The 26,840-nt window shown below is 35.9% G+C and overlaps 1 long non-coding RNA gene across 1 annotated transcript; it reads left to right on the top strand.

The window, feature by feature from the left end:
- Positions 1-289: 289 nt before the first annotated feature.
- LOC137736532 (uncharacterized) lies at positions 290-3,688 on the top strand. The gene is made up of 2 exons (XR_011068763.1): positions 290-542; positions 3,408-3,688. It is a non-coding gene; the product is annotated as an uncharacterized lncRNA (long non-coding RNA).
- Positions 3,689-26,840: the final 23,152 nt, after the last annotated feature.

Genomic DNA, 26,840 nt, shown 5'->3' with positions numbered 1-26,840 from the left:
AAAACTTGTGATGTAAATGTAATGATATGTATTGAATGTTATTTATTTTGTATACAAACAAAAGTTTCATTTAAAATTTGTAAAAAATTAATTAAAAATATATATTTATTTATTTATTTAAACAAAAAAATATTTTAAATTTACAAATATGCCCGACATGTTGGAAATGTTTGTCGCACAAATATATAAATATTCTTTTTTTATTTAAAAACTGTCGTGCAACAAAAATTTGAACACCCTCGTCGTGCAAACATGTTAAAATTTGATTTTTTTGGACATGCATTCATTTCAGCGCCTTATCTCTCTCTATCTTAGACTCACTCTATCTCTCTCTCATCCTCTGCATTCCGTTATGTCTGAACTCACTATCCTCTCTCTCTCGATTCTCTCCAGCTCTTGCTTTCATCTGCGTACGCTATCTCAGTGTCTCCCTTTCTCCCTCTCTCGTTCTCTCTGTGTTTATCTATCTCTCTGTCACTTTCCCTCTCGCATCCGCAGCACTCCAACGCCACACCATCTCCCCACTGCTGCAACATTATTAGGTAAGCACCCAGTATCCCTTAATTCAATTATTTATTACTGCAATTTTTCAAATTTTCTGTTGAATTGGTTTAATTAGAACATGTAGGGATTTAGGGTTCGAATTGGGAATCTTGGGTTAGGGTTTTCGAATTGTGCTATTGGGTTACGGTTTTCGAGTTGAGAATATTGGGTGATGGTTTTTGAATTGGGAAGGAGGAAAGAGGTTTTTTTTTTATTTTTTTATTTTTTTTCCATTGGTTGTTTGTTATAAACAAAACTGGGTATCAAATTGGGAATCAAGTTTGGTAAATCTAGTTGACATCTCTACCTCATTCATGCTTCATTATTTTCTAATTTGGAGTTACGGTTAATGAGTTTATCAATTATATTTGTATTTTTCTTGGAAAAAGGGATTTTGACTTGCTGCTTATGAGTTCTTGTCTTTCTCTTCTTTTCATTGTGTTATATGTTTGGATGGAGCTGTTACTAGGTTTGGGGAATTTCCCTAACAATAAATCTGTAATCATAAGGGCAAGACATTTATTTGGGTGGTTAAATTGGTGAGGCGATGGTTAAGAATTCTCATGTTCCTTTTTTTTTTATTTCCTTGTGTATTGTAGTAAAAATATTTGAGCTTATTGATTGAGCCGCAGAATGTTTTGGCTGCTCTCTAAGGAATGGATTTGGATTGGTTTTGAATTTATCATATGAGCACACACACCTGATTAGTTTTGTACATATGGTGGTTAGTTTTCATTATACTAGGCTTTTGGATTCTTCCGTAAATGAATGGGAATAATTCGATTTCCCTGTTTGTATCTGAATGTTGAAATGTGATTATTTTATTTGGCTTATCTAGGTTAATTGACAAAGAGAAATAAAATTGAATTCTATGAAGGATGTGTTTGCATCTTTAATATAGAACTTGCATTAGCTCCTTTGTATTGTTTGAGGCCATATGTCCATTTTATCACTATGTACAGGAAAGCATAAGAATAGACTTGTGTGTGTGTGTGTGTGTGTGTGTGTGTGTGTGTATCATGAATGGAATTAAATTGGTTGGGTGTAGTCTTGGGTGTAGGGTTTGTTGTTGTTGTGGTTGTAGTGTTGTTGGCAACATTCATATATGCATATGTATGTCCAAATAGCTCTTCTTTTTTTGTATATGCGTCCAAAACTTGTGAATGCTTATTAAGCATTTTTAGGTTCTCGAATTTGATGTTTAATTTGTCTATAGTATTTTTCCGATGAGTCAAGAAAAATGGTAAATATACTTGCTTTATATGGAAGTAGATTAAAGGCAATCCCTTCTGTATTAGGTGGTTTAATCACAAAGTAATGGTTGAGATCCAAGGGACAATTAGTCAAAAACAAGAGGTTAAAGGCTTGAAAATCACCCTCCCCTCCACTCCCCTCCGTTTTGTTAAAGGCTTGAAAATCACAGTTCTAGTTGGTAAATAATGCAGGTTAAAGGCTTGAAAATCACTGTTGTTTTGCAAACTGTGATTAAGAATGCAACTGGATGATTACATGTTGATCTTTATAATGATTTTGCAGGTTATATGACCTAAAATTATTGATACATCTCCTAAAATGTACATAATAACTTTTTGTAACAAGTTCTATAATTGGCATTACTTTAGAGACAGTTGCATGAATTGGTTTTGTTTTATGCAATAGTAACTAGCAAGTCATTTATACATGCATATTAAACAATGCATGATGGAAACAGGTAGCTTTTCGAGTGATTATAAAAGTTGTAGTCAAGGTTGCATTTGAAAAACAGCAAAAACATAAATGATATCTCTACTGGTTTTATTAGCTCTTACCGTTGGAGTATTTTTGGTATGATTTTGAGTATCCATCATACATGTTTAAACGAATGCTGAGGAATGGACGGAATAACTTGTGGAGGAAAGATTGTGATATTCTTTCATTGAGATTGTGATTAATTTGCATGCTAAGGAAATTTTATGGTATTTTGTACACACTGATTGACGTGCTACCAAAGCATGCATGCTTCAAAAATTTTATGAAAAAGTATTTTCTGCAATCAAGATATGATCTTGTAAATTAATGGGTTCATTAATTCTATATTGTTTTGTCTTATATCCTGCATATTAATCTGTAATGTACATGCTTATATCGTAAGGTTCCTTTTGGTTTGTTTAAAGGATGCGTGAAATAAAGAATACTTGTGGCTAACCAGTTAGAATAATTGGCTAATTCTACACCTATAAGAAATTTTTTTAGACATTAAGTTGTTGATATGCTAAATTAGTGAGAGTGTTGTTCGCACTATGTTATTTCTGTTTAAGACTACTGTGTTGCAAACTATTTTTCAAGTTGCATTGTCTTGAATATGATACATAAGGACACACACACACACACATTCATCCTTACCTTCAGCTAGAATAACTACATGCTTGCCCTCTTCCATTATTCATTGATTCCTTGCAAGTTGCATTGTCCTTCATACTGTTTTTCAATTCAAGGTTTATTGACTATATGCTTCCTTGTTCTAGAAGAGCTCATCAGTTCAACTGACTGACAAGGCAAACCTTTTCTGAGGTTGAATGTACTGTTTCCCTGCATTTGCATGTTTTGTCCTTTTAAGTTTTCGTTTTCATGTTTATCATATGGGTTTGCATAAGGCATGTAAATAGGTTATACATATAGGCATGTGGAATACTATAGATGTTTCTATTGTGCATGAATATATATTTTACTCGTATATGGGTAATTTGATAGTATGATTCCTTCTTTAATGGTATTAATGAAACTAAAGATATATCTTATTTTGCTTCAAGGTTAGGATATTTTTTAGTACATCCAAACCAGATTAAAGTAGTGGAATGCAACTTTTTAATTAATTGTTTTTGTAGATGTCGAACTTAATATCAAACCGGCGGCCAGCTAGTAAGGGTAGTCAGACACCTTCTCTAGGAGGTAGTGCTGCTGTCACCTCCACACTTGATATGGGCACAACAGATTTCCCCCATGCCTTTGTGGCCATCAATGTCTACGGCTCCTGCTTGATCGACTTCTTCGGTGATGCATCCTATACTAACCGTTCGGCGGACTCATCGACGGCCCTGGAGTTCTAAGGAGGCTTAGCAATCTGGTGAGGCTTCCTCTGTCTATGGAAAGGGGTCCCAAACAGGTAAGCTTGCTCTGCCCATTGATAAGCTTGCTTTTGGTTTCATGATGGTCAAAGCAACATTGGCATTAGTTTAAGGCATGCTTTGAGTGCTTTGCCTCTATTGTTGTGAGTTCGATTTAAGTTGGCACAACTAGCCTTGGAAGCCAAAACTTGTTGCAAACTCGCAGTGTGAAGTCATATCAATAAGTTGTAAATTTTGTTTTAACGTCCTCAATTGGTATAAACTGTTTGAATTGTTGGGTGGATGTGTTGTTTTTGTTGTTATATTGTCTACAGGTTTTAAGAAATGTTATAGTTTTAGGGGAAGTTCTGCCGAATTTTTGGTAGAAAATAGAATTTGTCTAATGTTTACTTCGTTTATTTGGTAGTTCAAAAAAAAAAAAAAAAACAAAAAAAACAAAAAAAACTAAAGGCCCTTGCAAACTACTGAAAACATCACATACCACTCACACCATGATCGAGAAGATCACCATTACATGCGATCTTTGACATCGTGCGGCTGCAACGAAGGAGTATCACAGTGCGTTGGCCAGCGACATTGGGTTGGTGATCAGGAATCATTGCCCCCTCCTGTGGGAGTCAAGGAAAGCTTTCCCACATGAAGTCAAGGAAGCCGTTCTTCATGAATTATCGATAAGTATTTTCAACCTCAAATACTAAATTTATTAAAGTATAAAAATATTATAAATTTTAACTACTATTTATTTGTTGAGTTTTGCAGCATTACTATGACCTTATGAACCTCGATGCCAATCAAACCCAGTACATCAACAACCTTTGCGCCAGTAGGTTCACCCAAAGGAAGAGTGACCTTCATAAGCATTATGAGCTATTTTATGGTCCGGAGGTCGGTCTTGCAGTTGGGTGCCCTATATAGTTGGTGGACCGTCGGGATGAATGGGAGTGACTCTGTGGCCCTTTTCAAGACGAGAAATATCTCATAAGTATAATATACATTTCAATAATATTTAATCAAAATTTTTATATTTTTTAAATAATATGTTAATTTTTTCATAATTTGTTATAAATATCTAAACTAATATCTTTTTTTAATTCAACGGAAAAAAGTGAAGGCAAACTCGATCAATCGGTCGAAGAAGAAACTTCTTCACCGGTCCGGCTCATGACGCTTCTCTTATAGGTTGGAAGAGCAACGTAAGGTAACCGTATATTTATTTTAAGTTTTCATTCTTTTTACTCTCTATTACACGATTGGTAATCTATCTTAGCAATTTATTAAATTTTTTCAAGGGGGTCAAAGTTTCCGAGATTGACATGTTCAAGAAGGTGTATGTTCGGCCCGGGGATGAGCTGACAGAGCAGCTTCATTTAAGTTATTCCAATTTTGTAATATTCAATTAGTATTAATATTAATTACATGTATATTCAAATTAATTTGTTTATTTCATTTTTCTAGTCCACCATGGTGGAGAAGGGCCAGACCGTTCTGGAGAAGGTGGCTTCCAGCTTCCCCTAGAGACCCCGATCGAGGAGGTGTTCCCCCTAAGGATGTTGATTTTCAGATCATAAAAGAGACACTCGATCAGACCCTCAGTCTTAGGCATAGGAATGTTCAATGGGGGCTTGGGAAAGCCCGCCTTTGGGACCCGTCTGCCTCATCGTCCAGACAGATAATAGAAGAGGTCAAAACCCTAACATCTAAAGTGGCGAACTAGAAGGAGCGGATTGCCACCCAGCAGTCTCAGATTGCAGCCCAAAGCAATTTGATGAACCAAATTTGTCTCGCACTTCAAATCTGTGGCATTCAGTTCCCGATGTTGAACCACCTCCAGAAATGACTTCCCATCCCCCCGACGTAGTAGCACCACCGCCAGTAGGCGATTGTGACATGGCCAGCTACCTATTTTAGTTTTTTTTTTTTTTTTTTTTTTTTTTTTTTTTAAATTGTTTTCAAATTTAAAAATACTTTTTTGTTTCCATTGTATGTACATTTTCAATAATTTTTTAATTCAATATTCTTCTTTACATTTTTTTATTTTTAATTCATTAAATTAATTTTTATATAAAACAATATTAGCAACATTTAAAAGGAAAAAAATAAATAAATAAAAACTATTTTAAAAAACTAATTTTAAAATCTTACTGCTACAGCCCCTATGTCTGTCGTGCAAGAGTTTAGGGGTTGAACCTGCACAACAATTTGGGGGTTGAACCTTTAATTATGTCCATCGCACAACAGTTTGGGGGTCAAACCTCAGCTTTGTCGCTCAATCATGCGCAACAACCACCGGGTTAATAATGACCTCAACTCTCTAACAGTTACATAGCAAAGGGAAGATTCCCATTTACGTCATTCAATCCAAGCCGTCAATCTTACAACCTATGAGCTTAAGATACAAGACAGAACTAAGAGCTATACGACTTAATAAACAATCATTTTAAATATTCCACCTGCCAATATGAGCATAGGTCAAATTCACAAACTAACTTAGGAACCAAGAATTTAGGGCACCAATTTATAATTCAATACTTGCCTTGAAATTGTGAACTTTTTTTACATTAAGAAGCTCCCTGAGATAGCTGAATTGATCATTTCGTAGAATTTTTGTGAATAAATCAGCAATCTGCTACTTTGTTGGACAGTAAACAAAGTCAATCACACCTTTGTACAATGCTTCTTTAATGAAATGATACCTCCTGATAATATGCTTTGTTTTTTTGGTGAAATATGGGACTCAAAAGCACTAAGGTATTCATATTCGACCTCCTATCTTTTAGCGCAAGTCTTCGTTGACCAGCTAGACAACGACGGTTGTTTTGTTTTGAGCCCGCAAAACTCATTCCCTGAACCACATGCGGTTGACTCTGGGCATTTAGTCCTTACTCCTTCTGACAATAGCGCTTACTTTTATGACACCACCACTGTTATTGGTTAGTAGGGCAACTTTTTTGCCCACTTCTCATAAGTGGGAAGGAATGCAATCTTTTTTTTCCTCGAGTGAGAAGGCGGCGAGAAAACCATTCCTTTCTCCAATGAAGGGTCCAATCGAATCCACCTGTGCTTGAATCTAAACCTCATCCAGATGTTTCATCCTTTCCTAGTGGCAAAGAAAGAATCCCCACTTGGCAATTATAATGTTGTCACATTTAAATGGTGTTGCCTTCGTTTGAAGCTCACCACAATCCACTTAAACACACCTAAACAAAGTGGCTTGAGGAGTTGTCTTTAATGCACTGATGTATTCTTCTTCAACAGTCGACAAAGTTAAACAATGTTGCTTGATAAAAGCCATGAGAACATCCCACTTCCAAACGAGAAAGAATAACTTAAGGTGCTCCTCATGTTAGCTTCTGCACTCCAGTTACTGTCACAATATTCAATCAATATTATTCATTTTTCTTTCTTGTACTCCAATCCATAGTCACATGTTCCTTTAATATACCTTAGAACCCTCTTTGCAGTACCAAAAGTGCTTGTTAGAAGAACAAACTTGCAGCATACATTATATCTAGTCTTATTGTTGTGAGATACAATAAACTACCTGTAATTTTTCCTATACTAAGACTCATCTGTAGCAACACTACCATCTTTCTTTCTCAACTTGTCACTAGGAATTAATGGTGTTTTAAAATACTTGTAAGAAGGCAGACTTTACATCCAATTGAAACACCTTCTAATCCCTTTGTGTAGCTCGAGCAATGAGAGTTTGAATTGTATCAAGTCTAGCTATTGGGGCAAAAGTCTCATTGTAGTCAATTTTTTGGCTTTTGTGCATATGCCACAAGTCTAGCATTGTTGTTTTGCAATGAACCATCAAGGTTTAACTTGGTTTTGTACACCCATTTAACTCCAATGACCGGTTTGTCAGTTGTCTACTCACAAGTTCCCAAGTGTTATTTTTCTCTATCAAACCAATTCCATCCTTTATAGCTTTCTTCCAGGATTCATCTAGCGAAGCATCTGAATAGCTTTCAGGTTTAACAATGTAGATATTGCAGTGTTCATAGACTTGACTCAAGTTTCTCCATCTCAATGGAGTTGAATCAAAACTCTATGGATCTAACTAACCAGTTTGTGAACTACTTGCAAGACCTTATGAGCTTGAGGCTTCACTACGAATTTGGTGAGACGTAGAAGTGGCACACATATCTATTTCACTTTGCTTTGCTCATAATCCCATTTTCCAATTTCATCAAAATAAGATCTATGGAGATTATGACTTTCTTTATTGTAGGGCTGTAAATTCTATACTCATTCTCACATGTATCGTAACCAATGAAGATCCCTTTTCTACTTATTTCCTCCAGCTTGTGTCTCAGATTGCTTGGAATGTGTGAATAGCACACTAAGCCAAACACTTTGAGCTTCTTGGTTTTCTCCTACTAAGGACCTCAAATGGTGTGACATTCTCCAAGGCTTTTATAGGACATCTACTCAATAAGTACACATCAATGCCTAATGCTTCATCCCAGAGACTATAAGGGAGATCTTTCTCATACAACATACAGTTTTCCATTTTCACTATTGTTCTTTCTTCCTCTCTACAAAGTTATCATTCTGTTGTGGAGTGTGTGCAATAGTTAGTTGCCTTTCCATATGACACACACCGACTCCAATAATCACAAGTTATGAGGTCGTAGTGTGTTGGCAGTCACTAACCCCATCGTAAGATGATGTGACAAATCTAACTTAATGACGAAAGCCATCAGAAGATAATAATGATATGACTGAATTTGAACCCATACGTTCATTATTAATAATCAAGTCAACTACTAAAGCCAATCCTAATCAACCTCCCCATGTGGGAACACGTGTTTAGAGATATAATCCCATTATTATCACATCAATCCAGAGCAGACACACAATAGTTAACACAATAAAGTGCAGTGCAGTGCATAATCAAAAGTACCATTACCCGAATATTACAAACTAGATAATATTATAGTAAAAGGACCACCGCCAAGTCTTTAGGTAAAAACCTCACTACTAAGCCCACTTGTCACTCTGAGGGTTATCCTTGTTCTCACTATGTCCTGAGGGATCGAAAAACAAAGTGTGAGTGGATCAAGTTTATCTAGTCAAAATCATTTGAACATCCTAACCCCCGTCTTGAAATCACATATATAGTCAAAAACTATATAATAATAATACTACCATAATAGTAACACAATTCATATCACAATGCTCACCATATTGAAGAAAGTAGTTTAATCACACACACGATATAACTCAAGTTGTATAAGAAGCAGGTGAAATGGCATCTACCTGATCGATGACTAGCGTTTCCTAGCGAATCTAGCATCTACTAGAAATATTGGTACCTATAATAAACCTACGGCTGTAGCTAGCTATACGATATGTACGGTGGCCATGTGTTGAAAGAAAATCACCAATAGTCTCAAGATATTATTTAAACTAATCATACTTAAGTGTCATCTAAGACTAGCCAATAATATTAATATGCATCACATAATAATAGTCTAATTAAAAACATTTCGTTTTTCGAAGGGATCCACTAACAGGTAAGCGGAGCGTCTTTCCTCATTGCCTAACTACTCTTTAACCTCGACTAAACTTGTGAATGCGACACACAGGTTAAAGAAGCTTTTGTAGTCATTTTATGAAAAATCATCTAAAACTGCCATTTAGGCTTCAAATTTGCACAAACAGAGGGCGCCATGTGATTCAGAACACCAAAAAACCTTGGGGTAGATCACAACCCTTGCACGCGTTGTCGTACACACTGCCTTCATGTGCCCCCATGGATCACCGTGCTCTGTCCATGTGTTGCCTTCATGTTACCGTTGTCGACGAACATGTCGCCGCAGTTTGTCAAGTAGACGTCACACTTGATGTCGTTAGTGCCATGCGTCGATCGTCAGAGAATTGTTAAAGGGATAACAAAATATACCTTTGTTGTTAAGGATTCTGTTACAGTCTGAGGAAAGGCTCGTGTCTGATTAGCTAGTTGGTGAGGCGATATCTTACTAAGGCGATGATCAGTAGTTGGTACGAGAGGATGATCAACAACATTGGGACTGAGACATGGCCCAGACATCCGGTTAAGATCTATCTAAACCAACCCATTATGTATATGTACATGATTCAATATGCCAACTATTAAACAACTTATTAAAAACACAAGACAACCAATCGGAAATGTTGGGGGGGGGGGGGGGGGGGGGAGTGATTCCATAAAAGATTAAATCAATAAATGGAAATTCACTGAAATCCAATCTTTGTGAGATCGTCAATATTGTACCAAGGGTATTTTTAGAGTATATCGAATTAGTATAGCTTCTTCTAACACAGCAATGCAATTTCACAATCAATATCAAAATGAAGTGTTACATAATTTCTTTCTTCTTTTCCTGTTGCTTGTTGATGTAGAATTTGGCCGCCACTGTCACCGTTAGTCCTAACGGCAATTGCCGTTGACCTCCGTCTGCTGTCGCCAAAGTATCATCATGAACTGCAGATAACAGTCATAGTTCCCCCTTCCGAGCTCGATCATAAAACTTAGTCAAAAAATTTCTAGGAGCTCACCTATAATCGTTTTTGGAAGGTTGAATCCACCTGAGATTCAAGGCCTTCCCCTTGAACTCACTCGTCGGAAACTTGGAACATGCGGTGAACGTAAAACCAAACACTAGTAGCTCAGAAACTTACCCAGAAGAAGATAAGAAGATTAAGTGAAGAAGTTCACCTCGAACTCGTTGGAGTTCGTCCCTTGCCCCTCGCTGGAAACTAGAAATGGAAATCGGTGCATACATGGGGTCAAAACCTTGAAAATCATAACTCAAAACACTGCACAGCTATTATAAAGCTTACCTAGGACTCGATGGAGCCAAGATAGAGCTCGGTTTTGTTGGATTTTGGCTCACGGTTCTACTCGTTACAGTCATTCCACTCAATATGCAAACCCATATTCATGTTTCCCATGTCAAGGTGAACATAAATATAAAGGTTTGGAGTTGGTTCTGGCATGGCGCTCATCTGCTCCACACATAGTTCAACCCTCAGGAAGACCTAAGCTGCTGACTACGATTACTCTAAGCTCTCTTGCACATGGCAAGGAGAAAATTTATAATCTTATCTTTAATACTCTCAATCAAGCAAGGAATCACAATCATATCCAATCAAGCATATTTCAAAGGTAATCCCAAGGTATTATTGATTAAATAATATCATAAATAATATTTTTGGGATAATTTTTTCCTCATCCATCCTACGGATGACTCATCTTGGCCAATCAGATGTCGACAAATGTCAAGGCAACCCTACACACGTGGCCGGCCTAGCTCCTATAAATACCTCATCTCCACCTATCTCTGGTAAGCTTTGGCTATGCACTTAAACCCTAAACTCTCTTTCTTTTCAGAGAAACTGACTAGGTATCAGAGATCCATTGGCCAAATCCCCTCTACCCCGTGGGCGCATGAGGCAGTAGCCTTGGTCATAGGTGTTTATTTATTTTATAGGTACAATTTTGTCAAGATTGAAGACGGCGGAATTTTGCTGCCACATTATAAAGCTCCAGTGTTATCAATAAATATCTCTAAGCTTTGGTATGATAAACATTTTCAATTTCATGATCGTATTCCAAACTGAGCACAACATCATTGTGCACCCATTTCACATGTTGAGCATAGATAGTATCCGGCAGCTCCCTAAAACTCTAGAATATAAACAATTAGGAGTAACAGTAGCAGTATTAAAAAATTGTTCATATTCCCATGTACGCACGCATGCGTGCTTGTAGAATCGGAATTTAGAAGAAATAAACGAATTCAATGGAGGTGCAATCATCAGTCTTCGGCTTAAAGTTTCAATTCAGCCACTGGCTGGTGAGGTTTTCCTTGGTAGTGCCTCTAATGTTGGCACTGAAGATGATCTTGCAGGGTGTGTTAATGACATCATGGGGATGGATGTCGGCTTTCTGACGAGGAGGAATAGTTCGTCTGGGTAGTTTAGGAAGCATTTTATAGTTTTGTTTTGGATTCTTAGTACTACTGATCTTACCCTTCCTACAATCATGTAATCTGTATATTCTTTTTATTATACCAAGCTCAATCATTAGGTTCAAGTCACTAAAGGGGCAATTAATGCTACAAGTTTGGATCATGCATTGCTTATTCATCTGCATATTCACAAATTATTGCCTGATGTTTGTATGCATGGTCAAGCACTTGTTCATCCATGTTTAAGATATGAGCTGGGTGCAGGTACTGACTTTCACCAAAATATCCACACATCAACTTGAATTTTTGTGTGGTACTGATGATCTTCTCTCTTTAGGTCTTGGGTAGTATGTATAGAGTGTTCTCTAACTCGAGGAATGGCTTTTGCTCCACATCTCCTAGAAAAACCTAGATCATCGTGTGTTAAATCAACTGGTGATATCTCAGAAATTATAGTGATATAACAGTCGAGCAAGTTGGTCTCATTATTAGAACTGTAGGTATAGATTCATCCCAAATTCTCTCAATTTGTTGATGTTCGATTAAGAGAGATTTGTGCAGTTATTGAATCTTCAGCTCCATATCATTTTAACTGCATTAATTCATTTCTCATTGGTGCCACCAGTGGTGGAGCCAAGATCTTACATCATGGGGGGGCCTTTCACAAATATGAAATTTTAATTTTTAATCCTTAAAATACGACATAGATTGGTTGTGTTTCTATTTATTTATCTCAACTCAGAAAAATATTATACCGCATCAACCATTAGGTTAATATGCAAGATAGAGGTAGATTATACTCATACCGCATCAACCATATAGTCAATCCAACTAATATTTAAAAGCAGATGGACTAGAAGTTCAAGCCAACAAAGAAAAATATGAGCCAACATTCTAAGAGTAAGTGATAAATCCTGACAATTAGATTCAATTACCATGGTCGAAAACTTCGACCTAAATTAATCTCCTCCGCCCAAAGATGAACGTGAAGTAATTAACAAGTAGAAGAAGCTACATCATTATAACTAGAATAAGAGAATCCCAAATCCATAAATTTCAAGATTGCAACTAAACTTACCAGAAATAAAAGGAGGTTATGCTATATCTTATACATAGAAAAGGGACAAAAAATTGCAGGATAGGCCCATGACTACCCTTGTCCTTTAGTGGCTCTCGACCCAACAATTTCTTACATGACACGAAAACGACACGAAAATAACGGGTTTTGGGTCAATACGATAACTAATCGGGTCATTATCAGGTGACCCATTAAGAACCCATTAATAACGGGTTCTTAACAGGTATACATGTGGGTAACACGTGGGTAAACCATTTCGACCCATTAAAAAAAAATTACAATTTTAAAGTTTAATTACTAAAAAATTTATTATAAAATACAATAGCCATATTGTATATATTGGTATATTCTATGTTAAATATATTTTTTTGTATTATTATTCTGTATAAGTTAAAAAAAATTAAGTTTTATTCATTTATTTATTTTTATTATGAGAGTTTTATTGTCACAACCCCGCATGGGGCGGATCACTTCCCAGGCCCGCTCCACCACCGTAGCACGATATTGTCCGCTTTGGGTTTACCATTCTCTCACAGTTTTGTTTTTGGGAACTCACGAACAACTTCACAGTGGGTCACCCATCATGGGATTGCTCCAACCCAAACTCGCTTAACTTCGAAGTTCCCATGGAACCCGAAGCCAGTGAGCTCCCAAAAGGCCTCGTGCTAGGTAAAGATGGGAATATACATTTAAGGATCACTCCCCTGGGCGATGTGGGATGTCACATTTATTATCATTAATAGGATAAATTTTACTTAACATGTTGTTGTCCAAAATTAAAATCAACTAGTATAGTATTAGTATAGGCAATAAGACATCCCTACAAGTATGAAAAATGTGAAAGAATATATAAAATCATCATTCCTCCACGAGTAGACAATGGTTACACTTACATTATCGTTTAGACTTTTAAAACCCTCCAAACCATCATGAATAGTGTTTTTTATTTGGGTGTAAAAGTAATAAAATTAATAATAATTATTGTAGAAGTGTAAGAAATGTAAAATATATATATATATACACACACAATCACTCGTAGTGACAAACTTTACAACTTTCGTAAAGGGCTCAACTTCGAAATCCGACACTATAATCCATAAACCTTAAATTTGTATTTAACCGTCGATTATCGTTTAGGCTTTATTCTTTATATTGAATTTCATTTTTTAAAATTTCTTTTTTGAAAACATGATCTTTTGGGGGATGTAGGAAGATGAACGGCTCGGATCTTTGATATCACGTCAGTATATTTATGGTTAATTGAAATATGAGTCGATGTTATGTAGTTTGTAGAGACTTTATAAACACCAAGCACTATTTTCACTAACGGTAAAACTCTAAACATAATATCAACAATCCAAACCATGCATTTTCTTGTATCCTCTAATAGATCATGTTTTCAAAAAAGAAAATCTGAAAAAAGAAAATTTGGTGAGAAAAATGAAGTATAAATGTAAACAACAATTGATGGTTAAATTGTGATCTATGATTTATATGATTATAGTGGCACATTTCAAAGTTAAGCCCTTCACGAAACTTGTAAAGCTTGTCATTACGAGCGTTTATATATTTTTTTTTCTATATTTTTCACACTTCTACATTAATTAAAAAACTATTACAGACTTTACTTAAACAATAACCATAGGATAAATGAGAAGAGAGTGCTAATGTAGAAAGTCTCACTGAAAATATCATCAATATAACTCTTGAAGATAATATATCAAGCCAAAGTTCCAATACCGTTTCCCATGGTGATTGATGCAAATTGAAGAGTTTGATTGTAAGAAAATGTGTAAGGTTCCAAACCTGGAAACATAACTCCCTTAATTTTGCAAATCTTTTGAACATTTGATAGTTTGTAATGTTCTAATATATATATATATATATATATATATATATATATATATATATATTTTCATTATGTTCTTATTTCGGGTATGTAAGTATGTAATACTTGAAAGACAATTGCGTTTTTATGTTTTGAATGTGATAATATTGTTGGACTTGTAGCCATAAATCAACCTTGATATGGTCTACTACATGTAATAGGTGTGTATCATTACAGAATAATATATGTTGTGATTTGATTACCCAAAAGATATCAATCTTATATATTATGAGTCTTATATAGGAAATAGGATTGATGAAATCCTTATACGATTATGACTATGATATATTACTTGGAGGCCAAGAAAGTAGATTTATGTTTCCTTTATGGATGGAACTTAAAGTTTTTGGCCTATTTATATACCGGTCCCTATGCACCCTAAAAACACACGGCAACAGCTTCCCATAGAGCATTGTGTTAAAGTTAGGAATTCATAGAAGGCTTGGTATTGTTTTCTCTCGGTGCAAGTTGTTTCCATGGCTGCTGAAAATTGCTCTTAATAATTGTCCGTCTTCAGTGGTTCAGGGTAGGAATATAACTACAGAATCCATTATCATATATTATTTGTCACATCCCGCCCCGGACCCCCACCACATCCTGGGCTCGACTTCACCATAGCACGATATTGTCCGTTTTGAGCCCCGACCACGCCCTCATGGTTTTGTTTCTAGGAACTCACGCGAGAACTTACCAGTGGGTCACCCATCATGGGAGTGCTCTCGTGCGCTACTCGCTTAACTTCGGAGTTCCCATGGAACCCGAAGCCAGAAAGCTTCCAAAATGCCTCGTGCTAGATAAGGATGAGAATATACATATAAGAATCACTCTCCTGGGTGATGTGGAATCTTACATTATTGAAAGAGATTCTGCCTGGTATCAATTCCAGTAATCATACTCTTAAAGGATGAAATATCAGATTCCTCTATTCGTCAAGCATACATGAATTAATATTAAGAAAATAAAAAGTAAAATATTGTGTTAAATTTAAACAATTAATTTTTATTCTATTAGTATTATAATATTTTCATTAGTAAAACCAAAATACTCGTACAATTGTATTAAAATTGAAAAACAAATTTATTCTCAATGGGAAATTGCTTCACCCTAGAAGACGTCCATTTTCAGAATTTATAAATTCCGAAGACAACTGCAGAGCCAGTACCACTCATTTGGTGGATGAATTAGGGCTTCATCGTGACTTTCAAAAGTCCAGTAATGACTGCATAGCTCGTACTTCCACTCCTTAAACTGATCATTCCACTGTCGGGGTTATGTATTTCGACATGCCTGGCACTTCCAGGTCAAAGTCGAAGTCTCTTTGAAATAGAGAAAAAACGAGTGTTAGCTACAAAAATATGTTAAGTAATAAGTAATTGTCTCAAATAGTTAAATATTGTATGAACTTGGGGGTATGCACTCATATGTTCTTAGGTTGTAGTCAACCCTCATTCTTCCTCCATCCCTTGTATGGATATTGCCCTTGGCATCTATGAAAAAAAAAATAAAAAAACAATTTCTAAAAGTTCCAAAATTTCCCAAAAATTTCTAATATTTTGTAAAAATTTATAATATATCAAAAATTTATTATATTTCCTAGAAACTTCTAATATTTCCAATTAATTTATAATGTATATAAAAATTGTTATGAGTATTTTTTAAAAGTTTGTAATAGTCCCTTTCACCCCCGCCCAAACCCATCCATTCCCCACTCCCCTCGTCCTCCCGTACCACCCCTAACCCATCACCCTCCTGAACCCGTCCCGTGAACCCTCAAACCATCCCCCACGTCCCAAACCCTTCCCCCCTCTTTCAAACCCATCCCAACATAATCTCCCCCATTTTCTAACTCACAAATTCTCTTTAATTACACATTCACATTATAATTCACAAAATCACAGTATAAAGAAAAATTCAAAATAATTGGGAATAAACATCATACATTTGTGAGAGTTTGAGAGTTACAGAGATGGAAATTGTGAGAGCTAAGGCGGGAGGCGAGATTGTAGTGGCATTTGTTTTTTTTGGGGGTGGTGGGGTGGGAATGGTTAGATTATAAAAGTTGTTGCAAGAACAAGAGGTCTTGGCTTGATATAAACATCAGGCCCTTGACACCTGTATTAGTTAGGGTTTGCCTGACGAAAAGATGCGTTGGGTAAAGCTTCTATAAAAATTCGCCAACTGTAAATTTTGACAGAAAAGATGGTGGAAAAAAATATTTGCCCGACGAAATACATAGGAATTCATTGGGCAAACCCAAAAATTGGAGGGAAATTTGACTCTTGGGGAAAAAAATTCGGGGAAAACTTTTAGACTTGCCCAACGAAAATAGAATATTTACCTAACGGATTGAGGTTCCATTGTCCTACGAAATGTACTTAATTCGTCGATCAAAGTCCAAATTTCAGATTTCCCCGAATTTTCAAAGAAAACATTCAAAGGTTAAACAATCATCGAATTTGATGATCATGTCTATTTAGTGTGGGTTTTAACCCTCAATTAGGATATTTGCAAAAAATCATCATAATCGAAGGTGGTATGGCCGTTAAATCGTGATGCTAAGTTTGTAATTGTTCCACTTTCACCTAGACTTGGCAATTTCTTACACAACCCATTAACACGACACGAAAATGACACGAAAAGAAAGATTTCGGATCAACACAATAACTAATCGTATCATTGCACAAGGGTAACCCGTTTTGACACATTAAAATGATTTTAAACTATTAAAAAATTTACTATAAAACACTATAGCCATAGTTTATATATTGTATATTAATATATGTATTATTGTATTATTATTCTATATAAGTTAAAAAACAAAAAAACAAAGTTTTATTTATTATTTTTATTAAAACTACTCCAATCCTTGGAATAAAACTCAAATTTTAGATTCCAAACTTACCCTAACTTTGTCACATCCCGTCCTGGGCCCCCATCACATCTCAGGCTCGACTCCACCGTAGCATGATATTGCCCGTTTTGGGCCCCTACCACACCTTCACGGTTTTGTTTCTGGGAACTCATACGAGAACTTCCCAGTGGGTCACCCATCCTGGGATTGCTCTTGCGCGAACTCGCTTAACTTCGGAGTTCCTACGGAACCCAAAGCCAGTGAGCTCCTAAAAAGCCTCGTGCTAGGTAAAGATGAGAATATACATATAAGGCTTATAGGATCCACTCCCTTGGGCGATGTGGGATGTTACAATCCACCCCCCTTAGGGGCCCGACGTCCTCGTCGGCACACCACAGCCAGGGTTAGGCTCTAATACCAAATTGTCACATCCTGACCCGGGTCCCCATCACATCCCCTGCTCGACTCCACCGTAGCACGATATTGTCCTCTTTGGGCCCCTACCACACCTTCACGGTTTTGTTTCTGGGAACTCACACGAGAACTTCCCAATGGGTCACCCATCCTGGGATTGCTCTCATGCGAACTCGCTTAACTTCGTAGTTTCTACGGAACCCGAAGCTAGTGAGCTCCCAAAATGTCTCGTGCTAGGTAGAGATGGGAATATACATATAAGGCTTATAGGATCCACTCCCCTACGCGATGTGGGATGTTACAAACTTGCTCCAACCCTTGGGACAAATATGAGTTTTAACCCAAAACTCATTTCTTAGGCAAATTTAGGCTAGGATTTGGCTCCCCCCCCCCCCCCCCCAACAAACAAAAAAAAAAGTTTAGTAGGGGCTGGCCCACCATATATATGTAATTTTTTTTTTTAGTTTTATATTAATTTATAAATTCATTTAATCCAACAACTAACATCTAAAATGATCAAAACCAATGGTAAAAAAGAAGATTTGATGGTCCAAGCTTATATCTAACAACTAAAGTAATTAAAAAAAGTTATTTTATGTGTTTCATATTCTTTCATAGTGTTTCACGAGTTTCATGGTGTCAGCTTAGTGATTTTGCAATATTTATCGGATTCTTAATATTTTTAGTTAAAATGTTCATAAAATTAAATTAGGATAGTCTACATAATTTTTTTCTTTTTTTTTCAAAATGTTACTTTAAGAAAATATTTATCCTAAATTCATTGTTTAATAATCTCGGACTAAAAATTTAACCAATAAGGGTTTGAGGAGAAAAACTGTTTCCAGGTTAAAACCTAAATTTTTTAGGTTAAAAATTTTATGTTTTAACATAAGGGTTGAGATAAATTTTACTCACATGTTGTCTAAAAATCAAATCAACTAGTATAGTAGTATAGTATAGGCAAAAAGATAGAGTTTCAATTTTAGAGTCAATGATGTAACAAAGTTTTTTACTCTCTCTCATTCAGTCATACTCATAAAAATATCAAGTAGTTTAAAAATTGCAGACATTTTAAAAAATTATAATTATCAATTACAAGTGAGAAAAATGTGAAAACATATGCAAACGCTCGTGATTGAATTGATGGGTAGATCGTCATTTGAATTTTGAAAACCATACAAACTTTCGTGAATGGTATTTTTAAGGGAGTTCAAAATAAATAAAAAATCATAATCATTAATGTACAATTGTGAAAAAATGTAACGAATATATAAACGCTCGTGATTGCATCCTTTACGCTTAGACGATAGTTATATTGTTGTTAAAATTTTTAAAATCCTCCAACCTCATGAATAGTATTTTTTATTTGAGTGCAAAATTAATAAAACTCTTAATAATTATTATAGAAGTGTGAAATATGTATAAAAAGAATATACAATCACTCAAGCTTTTACAATTTTCGTGAAGGGGTCGACTCTGAAATCCGACACCATAATTCATAAGCCTTAGATTCAAATTTAACCATCAAAGGTTTATGTGATTATAGTAGCGACTTTTAGAGTTGAGCCCTTCATGAAAGTTGTAAAGCTTGTCATTACGAGCGTTTACATATATATATATTTATTTATTTATTTTTCACACTTCTACATAATTAAAAAACTATTTAAAGACCTTACTTAAATGATAACCATAGGATTTAGTCTCACTTATGTGAGATTGAATCGTTACCGTTGGATTCTATCTCACTTATTTATTAATTTAAAATATAGTTTCTTTAACACGTACTGGGTCGGATCATAGTACCTGTTACTATTAACGGGTCAATTTCGAGTCGGGTCGGGTCATATTACCTGTTTATTTTAACAAGTGTTACACGACACAACCCGTTAAGATATCGGGTATGACACGAAACGACACGAATGCCAGGCTTATCCTTAATCCCTGAAAGTTTTTTTTTGGTCATTTTTGGTGTATATGATCTCGTACTGTATTCAAACAAACAAATTTGGCAGTTGGATCTTGGAAATGAATTGTTCAGAGTGCATATCTTGACAAAACAATATATTCAACCAACATTTAGAGTTTATTCTATAGTTCTCTTAAGTGTAATATATCATTTTGTGGTAACTATTATTGTAAATATTTTAAATTAATGATCGTGTCAATTTATTGTATTCTTCTAGGGTCAAGGAGTGTAGTTGTAAAAAATCATCAAAATTGGAGATAGAATAACCGTTAAATCTTGAATTTTTGTTTCTAACTATCGAAGGATTTTGTCAGACAAATATTTTTGGTGTATTTAATCATGTAGTATATACCAACTACATTCACGATTGGATCATGGAAATTAATTTTGCCGACTGTGAAAATCCTCGAAAGAATTGGATATATGAAAATGCCCAAAACATTTGTCTGAGAAAATCCTTTGACATTGGCCGATGAATTTATTTGCCTAACGAGTTTATACCGTAAACCCTAAACCCTAAAAAGTTTACTCGACGAATTCAATAGATTCAGTCCAGTGAGATAACTGAACTCGACGAAATCGTTGAATTCTGTTGGGGAAAGGTTCAATTATTTGTGACCTTGAATAAAATTAATAGAATACTTTATTTTGTGAACCTTTTATCACTGTCGGTATACTCTTCTGCTTCATTATCTTCTTCAATATCGCTTCATTGCTTGATTCATCGGTATTATCGTCAGGCAACGAATTCAATTAAATTACCGATAGGCACCTGAGGTTAATGGATAATGCATCTATTTCAATTGGGGAGACACCCAACATCTCGAATGGTGGTTGTACAACGTGGTTGCTCCGTACTTCGGGAAGGTTTTGGGTGGTTGGTGATAGGAGAATATTTATGCGGCTTAGTTAGCATGTTTTCTTGCATTTATGTTGTTAGTTCCTAGTTATTTTAGTATTTTAAGCTATTTTCGTGTGTTTGTAGGTCCAAAGGGCTAAAGTGGCAAGAAAGTGCAATTTGGAGCAGTTTTGGAGCAATTTTGGGCTTGGAATGGATAACACATGCTTGGAGTAAGGTGGATGGACAAAATTGAAGTTCAAGAAGGGCTAGGAATATGCTAAAGAGTTGAAGAAATTAATTCAAGACTTGGAAGAAAAGGAATCAGCTACAAAGAAGGAAACATGAGTCAAACTTCCTTATTTTGACTTAGTCATTCCTAATCTTTTCCTACTTAATTTCCAGCTACCAAAGGGATTCCTAATTATATTGGGACACCTAAATATATGTTTCTAGAAGTCCTAATCCTACTCCTAAGGGGATGCCGCACCACCTTTCCTTCCCCATCTTCTCCTTCCTTCCTTGCCGTGCAAAGAAGTCCCTTTCCTTTTCCCAATTCCTTATCGCATCCTTCTTACCCTTTTCTTCTTGGGATTTTGATTTGTTACCCTTTTCTTGGAGGATTTGGAGTCTTAAATCTTTCCCAAATTAACTAATTAATGCCTTGCCCTTTCTTCCTTTAAATATAACAATCTGCCGCACAAAAGGGCTCTTCCCCACCATTCATCATTCACCCATTCAACCATTCACCATACCATTCATCCCTCCCACACCAGATTTCGCACCACCTATCCATAATACACCACAACGACCTTGTGCCGCAGCAAAGAAGAAGAAGGAGGACCCTGGGACGTGCTTGCCATTCAAGCTTGGATTGTTGGAGCGTTTTTAGGTGTATTCAATCTTTTGTTTTCAATGTTTAAGTTTAATTATCTTTGTTTTTCGAACATGAGGAGCTAAACTTGTTTTAGCTAGAGGAGACTTTGAAACCATGATTATATTTGCAATATGAATTGATTACTTCCAGTTGTGATTTCATAAATCGTGAATGCAATTTACTTAACTGTTTGATTAAGAACTTATTCTTGTGTGTTGATTAAGAGGGCCCGCTTAGTTTGCATGCATGAATTTGATGCTAGAATATAAGGGAGTTTCGCATAATCGTTAAGAACTTATATTCATAAGTAGTGGAGGTTGCTAGTCACAATCGTTTTAAGTAAATTCCTGGTAGGAGTATCATGCTGTTCATAGTTATGAATGCCTTGTCAATGCTTATGATTTTCACAAAGCTTAATGATCTTTGATTATATCACTATTATGTTGTTCATGTAGGGAACTATTGATGAATAATTTGGTTGCCGATGCATATTCCATCCAATTCAATGACTTAAGGAAAATCTGAGGGTTAATTAGTGCTGTTCACGGTTAATCTGGGGCGTTAAGGTTCATGGTTTGTTGGAAAAGCAACTAGAAATCAATTTGTATGCAAGTGTGTCATGTGTGGAGAAGGACCCTCTAGCTAGCTTATCAGCCATCAATTCACCCAAATTCATATCAATTTACTTAGTTTCTGCAATTTGTTTGTTTTTGTTTTAAATTCGTCAAAAACCCAATCCCATTTACTTTGTTGTGTCAAATTAGTTAGAATATGTCCTAATTTGTGTTTTTAAGTGTTTTGAGTCAAAGTTAAGTTAGAATTCATCCAAATCCTCCTTTAGTGTCTAGTTTGAGTCTATTTGATTATTTTGTGCTGTTTTGAGTCTTTTTAGTTTGTTTTGAGTTCTTTGAGCCTAGTTAAGTGTTTTTAAGCCTAGTTTTGTGTTTTTGAGTATGTTTTAAGTAGATTAGCAATCCCTCCTAATCCCCGGCCTAGAATGATCCTTACTTACATATTTACTACAATTGTCAATAAGAGGGTTTAATTTGAGTGCTACCTTTTATCACATCAAATTTTTGGCGCCGTTGCCGGGGATTAGCAACTTTGCTAATCCCCCTTTGTTTCTGTTCATGTATTTTAATTTTAGTTTTTGAATTTTGTTTTATTTTATTTTGTTGATTTTCGATACTAGAGAAGCAAGACATGGCAATTGCTAGTGTTTAAGCTCAAATTGCGAATCTTGCTTCTCAGTTGTCGCAGTATATCAAAAGGACCACAATGCAAAATGTCCCTACATTTGGTGTGTCCTATAGGCAAGGATATCAAACTCATTAACGTCCTCAATTAACTGAGAATAGAGGTGTTTGGGGTTATCAAGGCCATAATTAATCAAGGAACAACCTGTTTTCCAACACTTATAATTCAGATTGGAGAGATGATTCAAATTTTATGTGCAGAGAACCTCAACAAGTTCAACAAAAAGGATATTGGCAGCCATCTGAGGAGTTTTATTCAAGACCTATGCAGCCACCACAGCCTCCCCCACAACAATCTCAACAAAATTCAGGTGGACAATGATAAAGTTATTCAATTACTCACCTCTTTGACGCATGGAGTGCAAAATCAAGCTAAGTAGGTGGATGAATTAAAGAAGCAAACGGGGCAAATGGTAGAATTCATGGGCTAATTTAGAGAGCAAGGAAAACTGCCTAGTTCAACCACTGTGAATCCAAGAGGAAGATTTAAAACCACCAATGCTGTCACGTTAAGAAGTGGCAAGGAAGTTGGAACCACCCCACAACCACCAAATCAAGCCAAAAGGAGGATGAAAAACTACTGCAAGAGGAGGAAGACAAAGGCAAAGCCACGACAAGGGTGGAGCAACCCTTGCCATAGCCACTCAATGCCCCTAAGCCGTCCAACAAAGGTAAGTTAGGTCCAAATTCAATTGTTTCTAATGTTATTCCACCAAATGTGCCTTTCCCTCGCATATTTTTGCCATCAAAGAAAAAAAAGAGTGACAAGGACATTCTTGAGACATTTAGAAAGGTGCAAGTCAATATCCCTCTCCTTGATGCAATCAAACAAGTTCCAAAGTATGCCAAATTCTTGAAAGAACTTTGCACAACAAGGAAAAGATTTCGAATGAGGAAGTGGTGCATGTGAGTGAAAATGCCTCTGCAATGTTACAAAGGAAGCTGCCACCTAAATGCAAAGATCCAGGTAGTTTCACAATCCCTTGTGTAATTGGTAATACAAGGTTTGAACATGCTATGCTTGACCTAGGTGCATCCATTAATGTCATGCATTATGCATATCCAAAAGGAGTTTTGGATGATGTTTTGGTGCAGGTTGATCATTTAATCTTTCTGGCTGATTTTTATGTGCTTGAAATGGAAGATTCGGCTCATTCTCCACCATTGCCACTCCTACTTGGAAGACCATTCATGAAAACAACCCAAACCAAGATTGATGTGGCCAAAGGAGCATTAACAATGGAGTTTGGTGGTGATATAATTAAATTCAATGTTTCTGAATCTATTAAGAATCCTAATGATGTTCACCCTTGTTTTGCCATTGATGTGAATAAAGATATAGGGAAAGAATGATCAACGCCTATCAAGAAGGATGCATCTAGAACCACCATCAAAGAGGGAATTGGAGTGGAGCACAAGGAACAAGCCACTGCCCTCAAAACACCCAATCTGGCCGAGAGCACTCCTAGTGATTTTGTTGATAGTGCTGCTACTTTTGAGCCTTCATCACAATACATTGGTGAGCCATCTATTCCAATTTCAATTCCCATTTCAACTAATAGGTTGTTACCTTCTTTGGTGCAGGTACCCAATTGAATCCAAGGTGATGAGAAAGTTTACATTGACTTTAGGAAGCTCAACACCACAATCAGGGAGGATCACTATCCCCTTCCATTCATAAAGCCTTATTATGAGTATTTTGAGGAGCATGTGGTAGAGGATGCACCCTTCCATGCCATGGGCTCCAATGAAGCTTAAAGAGAGGTATTGTCCGGCTGGAAGACATTATAGCAAGTGCTTCATGGGAGGCAACCCATGCATTCAAATAAAGAAGACCTAGGAATCTCCAACAATCCACAACCAGATTTGCATTCTTAAACCCTACTCTTTATTTCTTTTACTTTGCCATAATTGTCATATTTATTAGTTGAGTTGTTTTGATTGTTTGTGTGTGAGTCTTTGTTTGAAACATTGAGGACAATGTTTGGTTTAAGTGTTGGGGGGGGGGGGGTAAACGAGCTGTTTTTGCATGATTTTCGTGAGAATTTATCACCTCTCACTTCTAATGTTGTTTCTCACTGTTTTAAGTGTTTTTAGTGTGTTTTGAAGTGTTTTAATGTATCTTAAAACAGAAAATACGAAAATTTGAAAAAAAAAAAAATTCGAAAAAGTTTTGAAAAACCCAAAAAGAGTTGTTTTTAGAGTCCTTTTTGTGTGTTTGTTCGTGTCTTAGGGTACCTTCCAACACAATGATGAGGATTTGGTTTTTAATTGCATGACTGTTAAAGAAAGTTACAAACATGGATGAAAGTTTGATTTGCTCTTTGGTTTATACTTAGTTGTAGTTGTCATTTACAAAGTCACATGTAATCACAAAGGAAAAAAAATCAGTTTTTGTAACATGCTTGAAGGAAGGAACTCAAACTAACGCTACAATCTTAAGAGACTTGAGCCTAAACTTTGTTTGGAGAGTTATTAATCTTGATTTCTTGTTTTCTAAAGTCGTTGCATGATCTCATTATTTCTTTCCTTGGTTGCTACTTAGAATGCGTTTTCATCATTATAGTTCCAATTACTAGAACTCATACCCATTTCATTCAAAACATGAAATTGAGTGCATAACATACAATAAGATGAAGTTGTTTAGTTAAACCAGAGCCAAAAAGCCTTGTCCCTTTGCATTCGTATTGTAGGTTTAACCCTTTTGAGCCTTATTTAGCCTATTTTCTTTTTTAGCCGCATTATCCTTACCTAGCCTAGAATAAGACTATCCATACCCTTGTTCTTAAAGAATAGTGGAGCATAACTTAGAGGGAATTCCTTTTGATTTACATTATGCAGAAAAACATGTGTGGGGGAAGGTAAAAGGGCACATAAAAAGAAAAAAAAAAGAAAAGAAAAAGTTGTGAAAAGGAAGAAAAAGAGTTGAGAAATAAGTGAGAATGAACTCACAAGTGTTGGTTGTTGAAGAAAGGGTCGAAAGGTGTAAATCTGGCCCTAAGTTTTGTGTGAATCTCCCATGGGTTTTGAAAGTTGATTTCTACATTCAAAAGTGAATTCTAAGTGTTTATTTCATCACTTTGCTTCCTATTACTTTAAGAACCTTTGTTTATCCTTACCTTTATTTGCTAGCCAATACCTTAGCCCCGTTACAACCTATAAACTTCTATCTTGTGTGGAGTTTGAAATTGGTATGAGCATATGGAATCCCTGGTTCTCGCTTTTAAGTAGTGGCATTCCATTCATGAGATCATATACATATCATATTAATAATTCTAGAAAATGCTTTCTTTGTTATACCATATGTGAGTGCTAGTCTACATGTTTACATCAATCTTCTCACATATACTTAGTATATGGAGTGTAGTCAGAAAATCTGTGTGAAAAAAGAGAGTATATCTAGTGAGGAATTGAGGGAATTCTCTAAGGGCATGTTACTACTTTCAAAATGTTGTTTTAATTGATTAAATGCGAGCTAGTAAGTGGTGACTTGGTTAAGTGTTTGCTTAAGTGTAAAGAGAGCTAAAATTTGTGGGAGTAGTGATTTTTAATATGTCATGTTCATTGGAAATCCCTGAGGCAAATGTTGGAAGGTCTAGATTGTGTTTTGTTTGTTTTGTTTTGCTCAAGGACTAGCAAAAGCTAAGTGTGGGGGAATTTGATAGGAGCATATTTATGCGACTTAGTTAGCTTGTTTTCTTGCATTTATGTTGTTAGTTCCTAGTTATTTTAGTATTTTAAGATATTTTCGTGTGTTTGTAGGTCCAAAGGGCTAAAGTGGCAAGAAAGTGTAATTTGGAGCAGTTTTGGGCTTGGAATGGATAGCACATGCTTGGAGCAAGGTGGATGGACGAAATTGAAGACCAAGAAGGGCTAGGAATATGCTAAAGAGTTGAAGAAATTAATTCAAGACTTGGAAGAAAAGGAATTAGCTACAAAGAATGAAACATGAGTCAAACTTCCTTATGTTGACTTAGTCAATCCTAATCTATTCCTACTTAATTTCCAGCTACCAAAGGGATTCCTAATTATATTGGGACACCTAAATATATGTTTCTAGAAGT

Source organism: Pyrus communis, chromosome 6, assembly GCF_963583255.1.
Source record: "Pyrus communis chromosome 6, drPyrComm1.1, whole genome shotgun sequence".
NCBI lineage: Eukaryota > Viridiplantae > Streptophyta > Magnoliopsida > Rosales > Rosaceae > Pyrus > Pyrus communis.
The sequence above is the reverse complement of the archived record's forward strand: the minus strand, read 5'-3'. Positions and strand labels throughout refer to the sequence as shown.